The following is a 10,291-nucleotide window of genomic DNA, read 5'->3' on the forward strand; positions in this document are numbered from 1 at the left end:
ATTTTATTATTAATAACAACTTAATGTCAGAATTACAAAAACAAAATATTGCATAATATAGCATAGACTAGACTTAACTTTTCATGAAAAATACTTAAACACATATAATAAAATGCAAAACCAAAGCTCGTCAAAAGTAGGGTTTACAAAAAAAAAAAAAAGGTAGGGTTTACAGAGTGAATTGGTTTTATATTTGAATATTTGGAGAAAATGAGTAAATAATTACTCAAAAACTTAATATACTTACCCTTCTTTTGTTTTTTTGTTTTTACTTACCCTTCTTTACATGAACTTAGTCCTTTAGTAACCCATTCCTTTGGGGGGGGAAATTTTTCTTAAATAAAATTTTCATCATTTCATTATATATCTAATGTATTTGGTTTTAAGAATTTATATTTTGATTTAATCATTTTAAAACTACCCATACAATAAATAACTAAACTGACCTTTGTTTTTAATTATAACCAATTTTTTAAAGCAAGAGCCACTGATCTGAGATTATGTCCATGCTACTGTCACCAGCTAAACCCCAAGACCTGACCTTTACTGCCCACCTGCTTGAACTCACTAACCTTTGTCTTACATTTTTCCTTAAGCTCTTCTTTTCAGCTTACCTCTTAACTCAGGCAAATGAAACTGGAAACCACCCTGTAGGTGATGGCAACTGCCCTGACAAGACCTCCCACCCACCAGACTACCCGGACCTTTTGAGCTAAACCTCCAACTCATACCTGCACAGACAGACCATGGAGTGACCTCTGGAATGACCTACCATTACCTTTGCTTCATTAGAGTACTAAAACCTCCAACCAAGGAGGAGCCTCAGCCTCATTTACATAACATACAATGTATGTATAGACAGGTTTCCTTAAGGCTCATGTGTGACCTTATGGCCACCTCTACATATGATAAGAAGGCTTCCCTAGCTAAACAGTCATCCTAGGGCTGCATGGGTGGCTTAGTCAGTTAAGCAACTGACTCTTGATTTCGGCTCAGGTCATGAACTCAGGGTAGTGAGACTCAGCCCTGCATCCGGCTCCATGCTGAGCTTGGAGCCTGCTCCAGTTTCTCTCTCTGCCCCTCCCCCACTGCTCATGTTCTTTCTCTCAGAAAACAATATAATTAATTAATTAAATAAAAATTAAAAGTAGAAATAAATAAATATTCATCTAACCCTAAACAAAAGGTAACCCTTCACCTGATGTCAGGGATTCATGGCTTTGGAAGCCACTGCCCGTGATCTCCTCAATAAAGTTATCTTTGTGTGACAACTTCACCAGGTGCAGTCTCTGTAACTCAAAAAGGAGTGAACTTGGTTTGGTTACGCTATTTCTCAAAATTCATTCTCACAGGCACAGTTTAAGTGACACACACAGAAATCATATCATAATTTTACTTTCAAATATTTCTATTTTTAAAAAAGTAAATATCATATTCTGAATTGTTAAACTTTTACCTGCTTAAGTGTAAATATTTGATATGGGCACACCAAGTGAATGTTTCACAGTACATACCAGTAGCTTGAACATAACACGGTCGAATAAGTGGTGTTGTCTTTGGAATCATAGGAGAATTTGACAAACAATATTGAGTGTAAAGTTCTGAAGCCCTGAAGAAATTAATTTGAACTTGAATGCTGAAGTCATATGTTGCCACCTGACAGAGAAAAAAATACATTACACCTGTGATTATTTTTGCTCTAAGAAATTTGTGATACTATTTTTATTGTATATAAAGTGTACAACTTGAAGATTTGATACACATATCATAATGAAGTAACACAACAATCAAGCTAATTAACATATCCATCGTCTCACAAAGTTACCCTCCACCTCGTTGTGAGAACACATATGATCTACCCTCTTAATAAATTTCAGGCATAAAGTACAGTATTGTTACCAGAACTACTATATTACGTGCAATCTCACCTCTGGGTATTCATCCAAAGGAACTGAAATAAGGATCTCAAAGACATACCTGCACTCCTATGTTCATTGCAGCATTATTTACAATAGTCAAGACATGGAAATAACCTAAATGTCCACCAAAGGATAAATGAATAAAGAAAATGTGGTATATACATATAATGGAATATTTTTCAGCTTTAAAAATAGAAGGGAATTTGGCCATTTGCAAAAATATAGATGAACCTGCAGGACATTATGCTTAGTGAAATAAACCAGACAGAGAAAGACAAATAATATATGATCTCACTTATATGTGGAATCTAAAATAGTCAAATTCATAGAAGCAGAAAACAGAATGGTGGTTACTAGGAGCTAGAGAGAGGGAGATATGGGGAGATATTGGTCAAGAGGTACAAAGTTTCAATTATACAAGATGAATAAGTTCTGGAGATCTAATGAGATACTATGGATCTAGCAAAACAGCAGTTTAAAAAAAAGACATTTTCAAAAAGAAAATTATCTTGTGATGTTGAAAGTAGCTTTTTTTTTTTTTTAAATAAGACCTGGTTTATTTTTCATGAGCCTAAAAATAATTCTTAAAAATAAAATTAAATTTTAAGAATAGTTCCTATTGATTCAAAATGGACCAAAGACCTAAATATAAAACCTAAAACTATAAACCATTTAGGAGAAAAATCTTTGTAATCATTGGTTAGGCAAAGATTTCTTAAATACAATACCAAAAAAATAATCTACAAAAGAAAAATGATTAAATTATATCAAAGTTAAAAACATCTGTCCTGCTAAAAATAATGCTTAATAAATAAAATTAGAAGCCAAAAACACACTTTTGACCAAAAAATTCAACTTGTATCCAAAATATATAAAAGAACATACAAAATCAATAAAAAGCAAAGTTCTTAATGGAAAACTAAGTAAAAGATGTGAAAAGACAACTGAGAAAATAAAATATACCTAATACCACAAGAAAAGATGTTTAATGTCATCACACATTAGGGAAATGTAAATTGATTCACAGGAGAGAATACTTCACACCTATCACAATGGCTTAAACAAAAACGACATTATGAAGAACTGAAAAAGATGTGAGCACCTAAACCATTTATACATCGTTGATAGGAATACACAGTTTCATAGTCATTATGGAAAACAGTTTCCCACTTTCTTAGAAAATTAAATACGCACTTAACATAAGGCTCACAATTCCTAATTCTACGTGTTTACCAAAGAGAAATGAACACTTGCATGTAAATGTTCATAGTGGCCTTATTTATAATTATGAAAACCTAAAAACAAGCCAAATTCCCTCCAAACAGTGAATGGACAACAAACTTTAGTATATCCACACAAAACAATACTTTTCAACAATGAAATGTAATGTACTAGTGTTACATATAATAATATGGATGAATATCAGATGCATTACTCTAAGTAAGAGAACCGAGACTGAAAAGCCAACCTATCTTAAGACTTCATTTAATATGATATATAAGTGAAAAGGCAAAATTATACAAACAAAATGAGATCAGTGTTTGTTATTAACTAGAATTCGGGGAAAGACTGACAGCAAACAGGTAAAAAAAATTTAGAGGAGGGGATACAAGTGTTCTCTATATTGATTTTTGTATTTGCTATGCAATTGTACAATTTGTCAATATTCATATAACAAAAAGACAACTTTACTGCATAATTTTTTTTATTTTGTTATGTTAATCACCATACATTACATCATTAGTTTTTGATGTAGTGTCCAATGATTCATTGTTTGTGTATAACACCCAGTACTCCATGCAGTACGTGCCCTCCTTAATACCCATCACCAGGTTAACCCATCCCCCCAACCCCCTCCCGTCTAGAACCCTCAGTTTGTTTCTCAGAGTCCACAGTCTCTCATGGTTTGTCTCCCCCACTGATCTCCCCCCCTTCATTTCTCCCTTCCTACTTACTGCATCATAATTTTTAAAACAAATGAAATGAAAAGAAGTTAAAGCTAATTCTTTAGCTCTGGTTTTAATACATCTGGCTTTAAAATCTAAAACAGACTAACAATATAGGCAGTTAACAAGATGAGTCACAGAAGAATGAACACCTAGAGATTCATAACATCTTGGAAATTATATAGTGCTAGCCTCTCATTTTAAAATGAAGACTCTGTGGTTCAGCCTTGACAAAAATACAACCTTACATCAAAGAGAAGAAAAAGAGTTACTCTTGGTATTTAGGGCTCACAACAAAAGGAAAGGAGGGGATCATGTCAGCCAAATAATGGAAATCCAAATCCAAATGCCCATCCCTCCACAGAAACATTGAAAAACAAGCAAAAGTTGACAGGACCAACTTTGTTAGAACTCTGGAAAATAGTCAAAGGTTTGCAGCAACCAAGTGGGAACACTGAATCAAGAAAAAGACAACTTTAAAACAGTAGGGAAGCTTTGTGGCACTTTACTTGCCCTTGAGCCTCTCCCTTTCTGACTCATCTTCTGTCTTGAAGATGGAGGTCCTAGTGTGAAACTCTGATATCTGGTTTTGGATGAAATAGAGCAGACCTTATTCACAAGTCATTGTATTTGTTTGTTCTAAGCTGTCTTGAGTTACCTGAAGGACTGATGCAAGGTGCTTGTTTTTGTTTTGCCAGACTTCAAAATCACTCAGGTCAGAAAATTAGTGGACAGTGCCCAAAAATACTGTCAGGCAAACAAACAACATGCAGCCATGTGGGACAAAAGATTATGGTTGAGACATGCAAGCAGAGTAACCCCTGGAAAGAAAAGCTAGGGAGAGAGTTTCTTTGGGAAATTAGAGCATTCAAAAGCATGCATGTGTACTGGAGAATCTAGAAAACCAAAAGCATGCCTAGGGAAGGACATGTGATCAGGAAAGAACTGAGGAGATCCTAAGATATCTCCTTTGTCTGGATCTCTAGGCTAAATGCAATGAACATATAAAGGCCAGAACAGAGTTATAAATGCTGAATAAGTGCACTGGCACAGAGTCAATCCACAAGGAAATCTCTATCAAAACATTAGTTGAACAAAGCTAAGGGACCAGAGACTTCAGTGAACACACACAAAAGGAATATATTCTTTGCAAAAACTCATTTGGAAATTAGTTTGGATGATTGCGGCCTTCAACTATCAAGAACAGATAAAATTTGATTTCCAGAGTTACCACATTACAACATTCAAATATCCACTTTTCAACAACAACAACAAAAATGCATACCAAGAAATAAGAAAGCATAACCCAGTCAAAAGAAAAGCTAAATGACAGAAACCATCAGAGAAGAAGTCCAGGCATTGGACTTACTAGACAAAGACTTTAAATACGCTGTCTTAAATATGCTCATAGATAGGGGGCCTGGGTGGCTCAGTCGGTTAAGCATCTGCCTTTGGCTCAGGTCATGATCCCAGGGTCCTGGGATTAAGTCCTGCATTGGGCTCCGTGTTCAGCAGGGAGTCTGCTTCTCCCTCTCCCTTTGCCCCTCCCCCCCCCACATGCTTGCTCACTCTCTCTCTCTCTGTCTCAAATAAACAAAATCTTTTTTAAAAAATTGCTCATAGAGCTAAACAATAGAAAAAGGGGGAAAGAAAAAAGAAAAACAAGAAAATGATGTATGAAAAAAATGAGAATATCAACAAAGAGATAGAAATAATAAAAATCAATGAAACTAAAAGTTGGTTCTTTGAAGATTTTTTAAAAGTACAAAATTTTAAGCCAGACAGAAAAGGGAACAGAAAATAAGACATGAATAACTAAAATAAAAAATGAATGTGGATACCCTCTCTCTTTCTCCCTCTCTGACAAATAAAATCTTATTAAAAAAAGAATTTATATACCAATAAAGTAAATAATCTAGATGAAATTGACAGATTCATAGAAAAACATAAATTACCAATATTGACCCAAAAAGAAATAGAAATTATGAACAGACCTATAGAAGTGGATAATGACTAGGGCGCCTGGGTGGCTCAGTTGGTTAAGTGACTGCCTTCGGCTCAGGTCATGATCCTGGAGTCCCTGGATCGAGTCCCGCATCGGGCTCCCTGCTCGGCAGGGAGTCTGCTTCTCCCTCTGACCCTCCCCCCTCTCATGTGTTCTCTCTCATTCTCTCTCTCTCAAATAAATAAATAAAATCTTTAAAAAAAAAAAGTGGATAATGACTCAATAAGACCACCCAACAGAGAAATTTCAGGACCAGATGGTGTCACTGGTGAATCCTACCATATATTTAAAGAATTAACACAAATACTTCCCAAATTCTTCCAAAAATAGAAAAGGGAAGAAAACTTCCTAACTTATTCTATAAGGTCAACATTATGGTGATATCAAAGACAGATGAAAACATTACAAGAAAAAAAATTACAGATCAATATCCCTTAAGAAAATACTAGCAAACCAAATCTATCAGCATATTATAAGCATTATATACCATGACCAAGTGGGGTTTACCCCAAGAATGCAAAGATGGTTCAACATACAAAAATCAATCAATAAATGTGCTTGCTTCAGCAGCACATACACTGGAGTTGGAATGGTTCAGAGAGGATTAGAGTGGCCCCTGTGCAAGGATAACACACAAATTTATGAAGTGTTCCATATTTAAAACTATATGTGTGTGTGTGTGTGTGTATAAAATACTCCACATTAATTAAAGAAAAAATGGTGATGCCAATTTGATACAGAAAAAAAACTGATAAAAATCATACATCCTTTCATAATAAAACCACTCAGAACACTAAGAATAGAAAAGAACTTCCTCAACACACTAAGGAGCACTTATGAAAAACACAGTTAACATCGTATTTTAGGGTGAAATACTGAAAGTCTTCCCCCTGAGATCAGGAACAATATAAGGATGTCCTCTTTTTGCCAATGTCATTGAATAATGTACTAAAAGTTCTAGTCAGAGCAATCAGGACAAAAAAAGAGGATGGGATACAAGGCATTTGGATTGGAAAGAAGGACTAAGGCTATATGTATTTGCAGATGAAATGATACTGTATAGAGAAAATCACAAAGAATCCACAAAGAAAGTGCTAGAGCTTATAAATGAATTCAGGAAAACTGTAATGTACAAGGTCAACAAACAAAAATCAAGTGTTTCTACACACTAGCAATGAACTCTGAAAAATAAAATAAGTAAACAGTTTCATTTAAAATAAGATTCAAGGGGCACCTGGGTGGCTCAGTAAGGTAGGCATCCAACTCTTGATTTCAGCTCAGGTCATGATCTCAGGTCATGAGATCAAGCCCCACATCAGGCTCCACACTCAATGGGAAGTCTGCTTCTCTCCTCCCTCTGCCCCTCCCACTGCTCATGGGTGCTTGTTCACTCGCTCTAAAATAATTTTTTTTAAATAAAATAAGATCCAAAAGAATAAAATTCCTAGAAATAAATGTGTCCAACTTGTGACAAACTTGTACAATGAAAACTACAATACACTGTTGAAAGAAATTAAAGTTCTACATAAATGGAAAGACATCCAATGTTCACCAATTGGAAGAATTAGTATTGTTCGGATGTCAGTACTGCATTAAGCAATCCACAATTCATGGCAATCCCTATCAGAATCCCAATGGCCATTTTTGCAAAAATGGATAGGCCAAACATTAAATTCACAAGTAATAGTAAGGCTCCAAATAGCCAAAACAATCTGAAAAAAAGAATAAATGTGAAGAACTCATATTTCTCAATTTCAAAACTTATGATAAAGCTACAGTAATTGAAACAGTGTGATAATGGCAAATAGGACTATATCAAACACAAAAATATCTGCTCATCAAAGTAAACAATCAACAGAGTGAAAAGGCAACTTATGAAATGGGAGGAAATGTTTGCAAACCATATATTTGATAAGGGATTAATAACCAGAATATATATAAAGAACTATAGCTTGACAACAACAAAAAAAATCATAATTCAATTTTAAAAAGGGCAAAGGACTTGAGTGGGTATTTCCCCAAAGATGATATACAGATGTCCAACAAGTATATGAAAAGATACTTGACAACACTAATCATCAGAGGAATGCAAATCAAAATCACAATAAGATATCACCTCACACCCATTATCATGGCTGTGATCAAAAATCCAGAAAATAATAAGTGTTGATGTGAATGTGGAGAAATTAGAACCCTCGTACAGTATTGGTGGGATAGTAAAAACAGTGCTAGCAATATGTAAAACAGTATGGAGGTTCCTCAAGAAATTAAAAATGGAGCTACCATTTAATTCAGCAATCCCACTTTCAGGTATGTATTTAAAAGATCTGAAAGCAGGGTCTTGCAGAGATATTTGTACACCTAGCTCCATAATAGCACTATTCAAAATAGCTGAGAGGTAGAAGCAAAACAAATGTCCATAGACAGATGAATGGATAAACAAAATCTGGTATAAATATTATTTAGGCTTAAAAATAAAGGAAATCCTGTCACATGCTATAATATGAATGATCTTTGAGGACATTATGTTAAGAGAAATAATCCAGTCACCAAAAGACAAATACTGTATGATTCCACTTATATGAGGTATCTAAAGTAGTCAAATTTATAGAAACACAAAGTAGAATGGTTGTGGCCTAGGTTTCAGGGGAGGGGGAATGGGGGTATTTTTAAATGGGTACAGAGTTTCAGATCTGCAAGATGAAAAAGTTCTGGAGATCTGTTTCACAACAATGTGAATACAATTTAACACTTAAAATAGTTAAGATGCAAATTTTATGTTACATGATTCCTAACACAATATAAATAAAAACTCAAAACATTGTGCTGAGTGAAAGAACTCAGACACAAATGGTCACATATTGTATAATTCCTTTTATATGAAATAATCCAGAAGAGAGAGCTCCATAGAGACTGAACACAGATTGGTGGCTGTCAGTGGCTCATGGAAAGACAGGTGAGGAGAAACTGCTTTAATAAGTAAAGGGTTTTGCTTTGCAGTGATTGAAATGTTTTTAAATGGGACAGAGGGAATGGTTATACCATACAGTAAAGGCACTAAATGCCACTGAATTGTTTACTTTAAAAATGGTTCATTTTATGTTATATAAATTTCCTCTCAATAAATTATTTCTTAAAAAATAGAGAAGTCAATCAAAGGTTTCTAGGAATTCCCCCAGATCCCTATCATATGATGATCTCAAGGTTCTAGAGAAGTAAAAAATAAGAGAGTCTGTTTTTGCAAAATGATTGAGGGACTGTATTGTATTAGGTCTTATATGAGATTATTCCATTTATTGAGATTAAACAGTTTAACTATTCTTCCTACCTAATATTCTCCCCCTTTTGATGGATGTCTCTGATGAACAGCTCACTTGAAAATTGAAATGGCCTAACCCTTTGAATTCTGACTGGTAATTTCCTCCCTGTGAGCTCATCAATTAAAAACTAAAGAACCTGGGTAAGGGTGTGTGTGTAGGATTAGAAGTGGCTACAGCCCCAAATATCAGTTTTGGAAATCAAATTGTAAATTTTATAAATTATATAATTTATTAGAAAATTTAAAATTATAAAAAATAAAATTAATGTATAAAAGAACTGAAAATACAACTGAAGTAATGTCAATGCTAAAATATTTACATATGTAAAAACTATTACTGCATTTTAAATTAAATTATAAAATATGAAAATGATCAAAATTCATTTTTTTCTCAAGACCCACTTATTAACTATATATTGATTTTTTATTAAAACCTAACATTATTCATGTTTCTAATAATTTTTAAAATAGTGATCCTGCAACAACTATTGCTCTATGATTTCTTGGTAAGTTTCTGGAGGTGGAAAGGAGGAATATAATAGGCAAGAATGGCAAATGTTTTAAATGTAGGAAAGGGAAGAATAATAGTACCACTGACATATCTAAGTTTCCAAGATCATGACAACAAGCAATGATGGTTTCAGAGGTACATATACCTAGTGCTTTGCTATACTCATCAAGCCCATGCTGACAACCTGAAAATTTTAAATCAAATGAATAATTAATAATAGAAAAGTTATAGAGTTCCAGCCATGCATATCACTCTACTAGGCAAAACACTTGGGTTTTCATTTTGGTTTTTCGTTTGTTTATTTGACACACACACAGAGAGAGAGAGAGAGAACAAGCAGGGGGCAGGAAAAGGGAGAAGCAGGCTCCCTGCCAAGCAGGGAGCCTGATGTGGGGCTCAATCCCAGGACCCTGGGATCATGACCTGAGCCGAAGGCAGGCATTTAACTGACTGAGCCACCCAGGTGCCCCTCATTTTGTTTTTATTTAACATTAGTTGGCTGCTGTGGTCTGAAAGTGTCCCCTCAAAATTCATGTTGAAAGCCTAACTCCCAAAGATGATAGTATAAGGAGTTAGGGCCTTTGGGAGGTG

The 10,291-nt window shown here is 34.6% G+C and overlaps 1 non-coding gene across 1 annotated transcript; it reads left to right on the forward strand.

Annotated features, from left to right (window-relative positions):
* The first annotated feature begins 6,424 nt into the window (after positions 1 to 6,424).
* On the forward strand, positions 6,425 to 6,531 carry LOC115940488 (U6 spliceosomal RNA). Its single transcript, XR_004075233.1, has one exon. It is a non-coding gene; the product is annotated as a U6 spliceosomal RNA (small nuclear RNA).
* The last annotated feature ends 3,760 nt before the right edge of the window (positions 6,532 to 10,291 follow it).

Source organism: Leptonychotes weddellii, chromosome X (assembly GCF_054177405.1).
Source record: "Leptonychotes weddellii isolate Sample4059 chromosome X, ASM5417740v2, whole genome shotgun sequence".
NCBI classification, from domain to species: domain Eukaryota; kingdom Metazoa; phylum Chordata; class Mammalia; order Carnivora; family Phocidae; genus Leptonychotes; species Leptonychotes weddellii.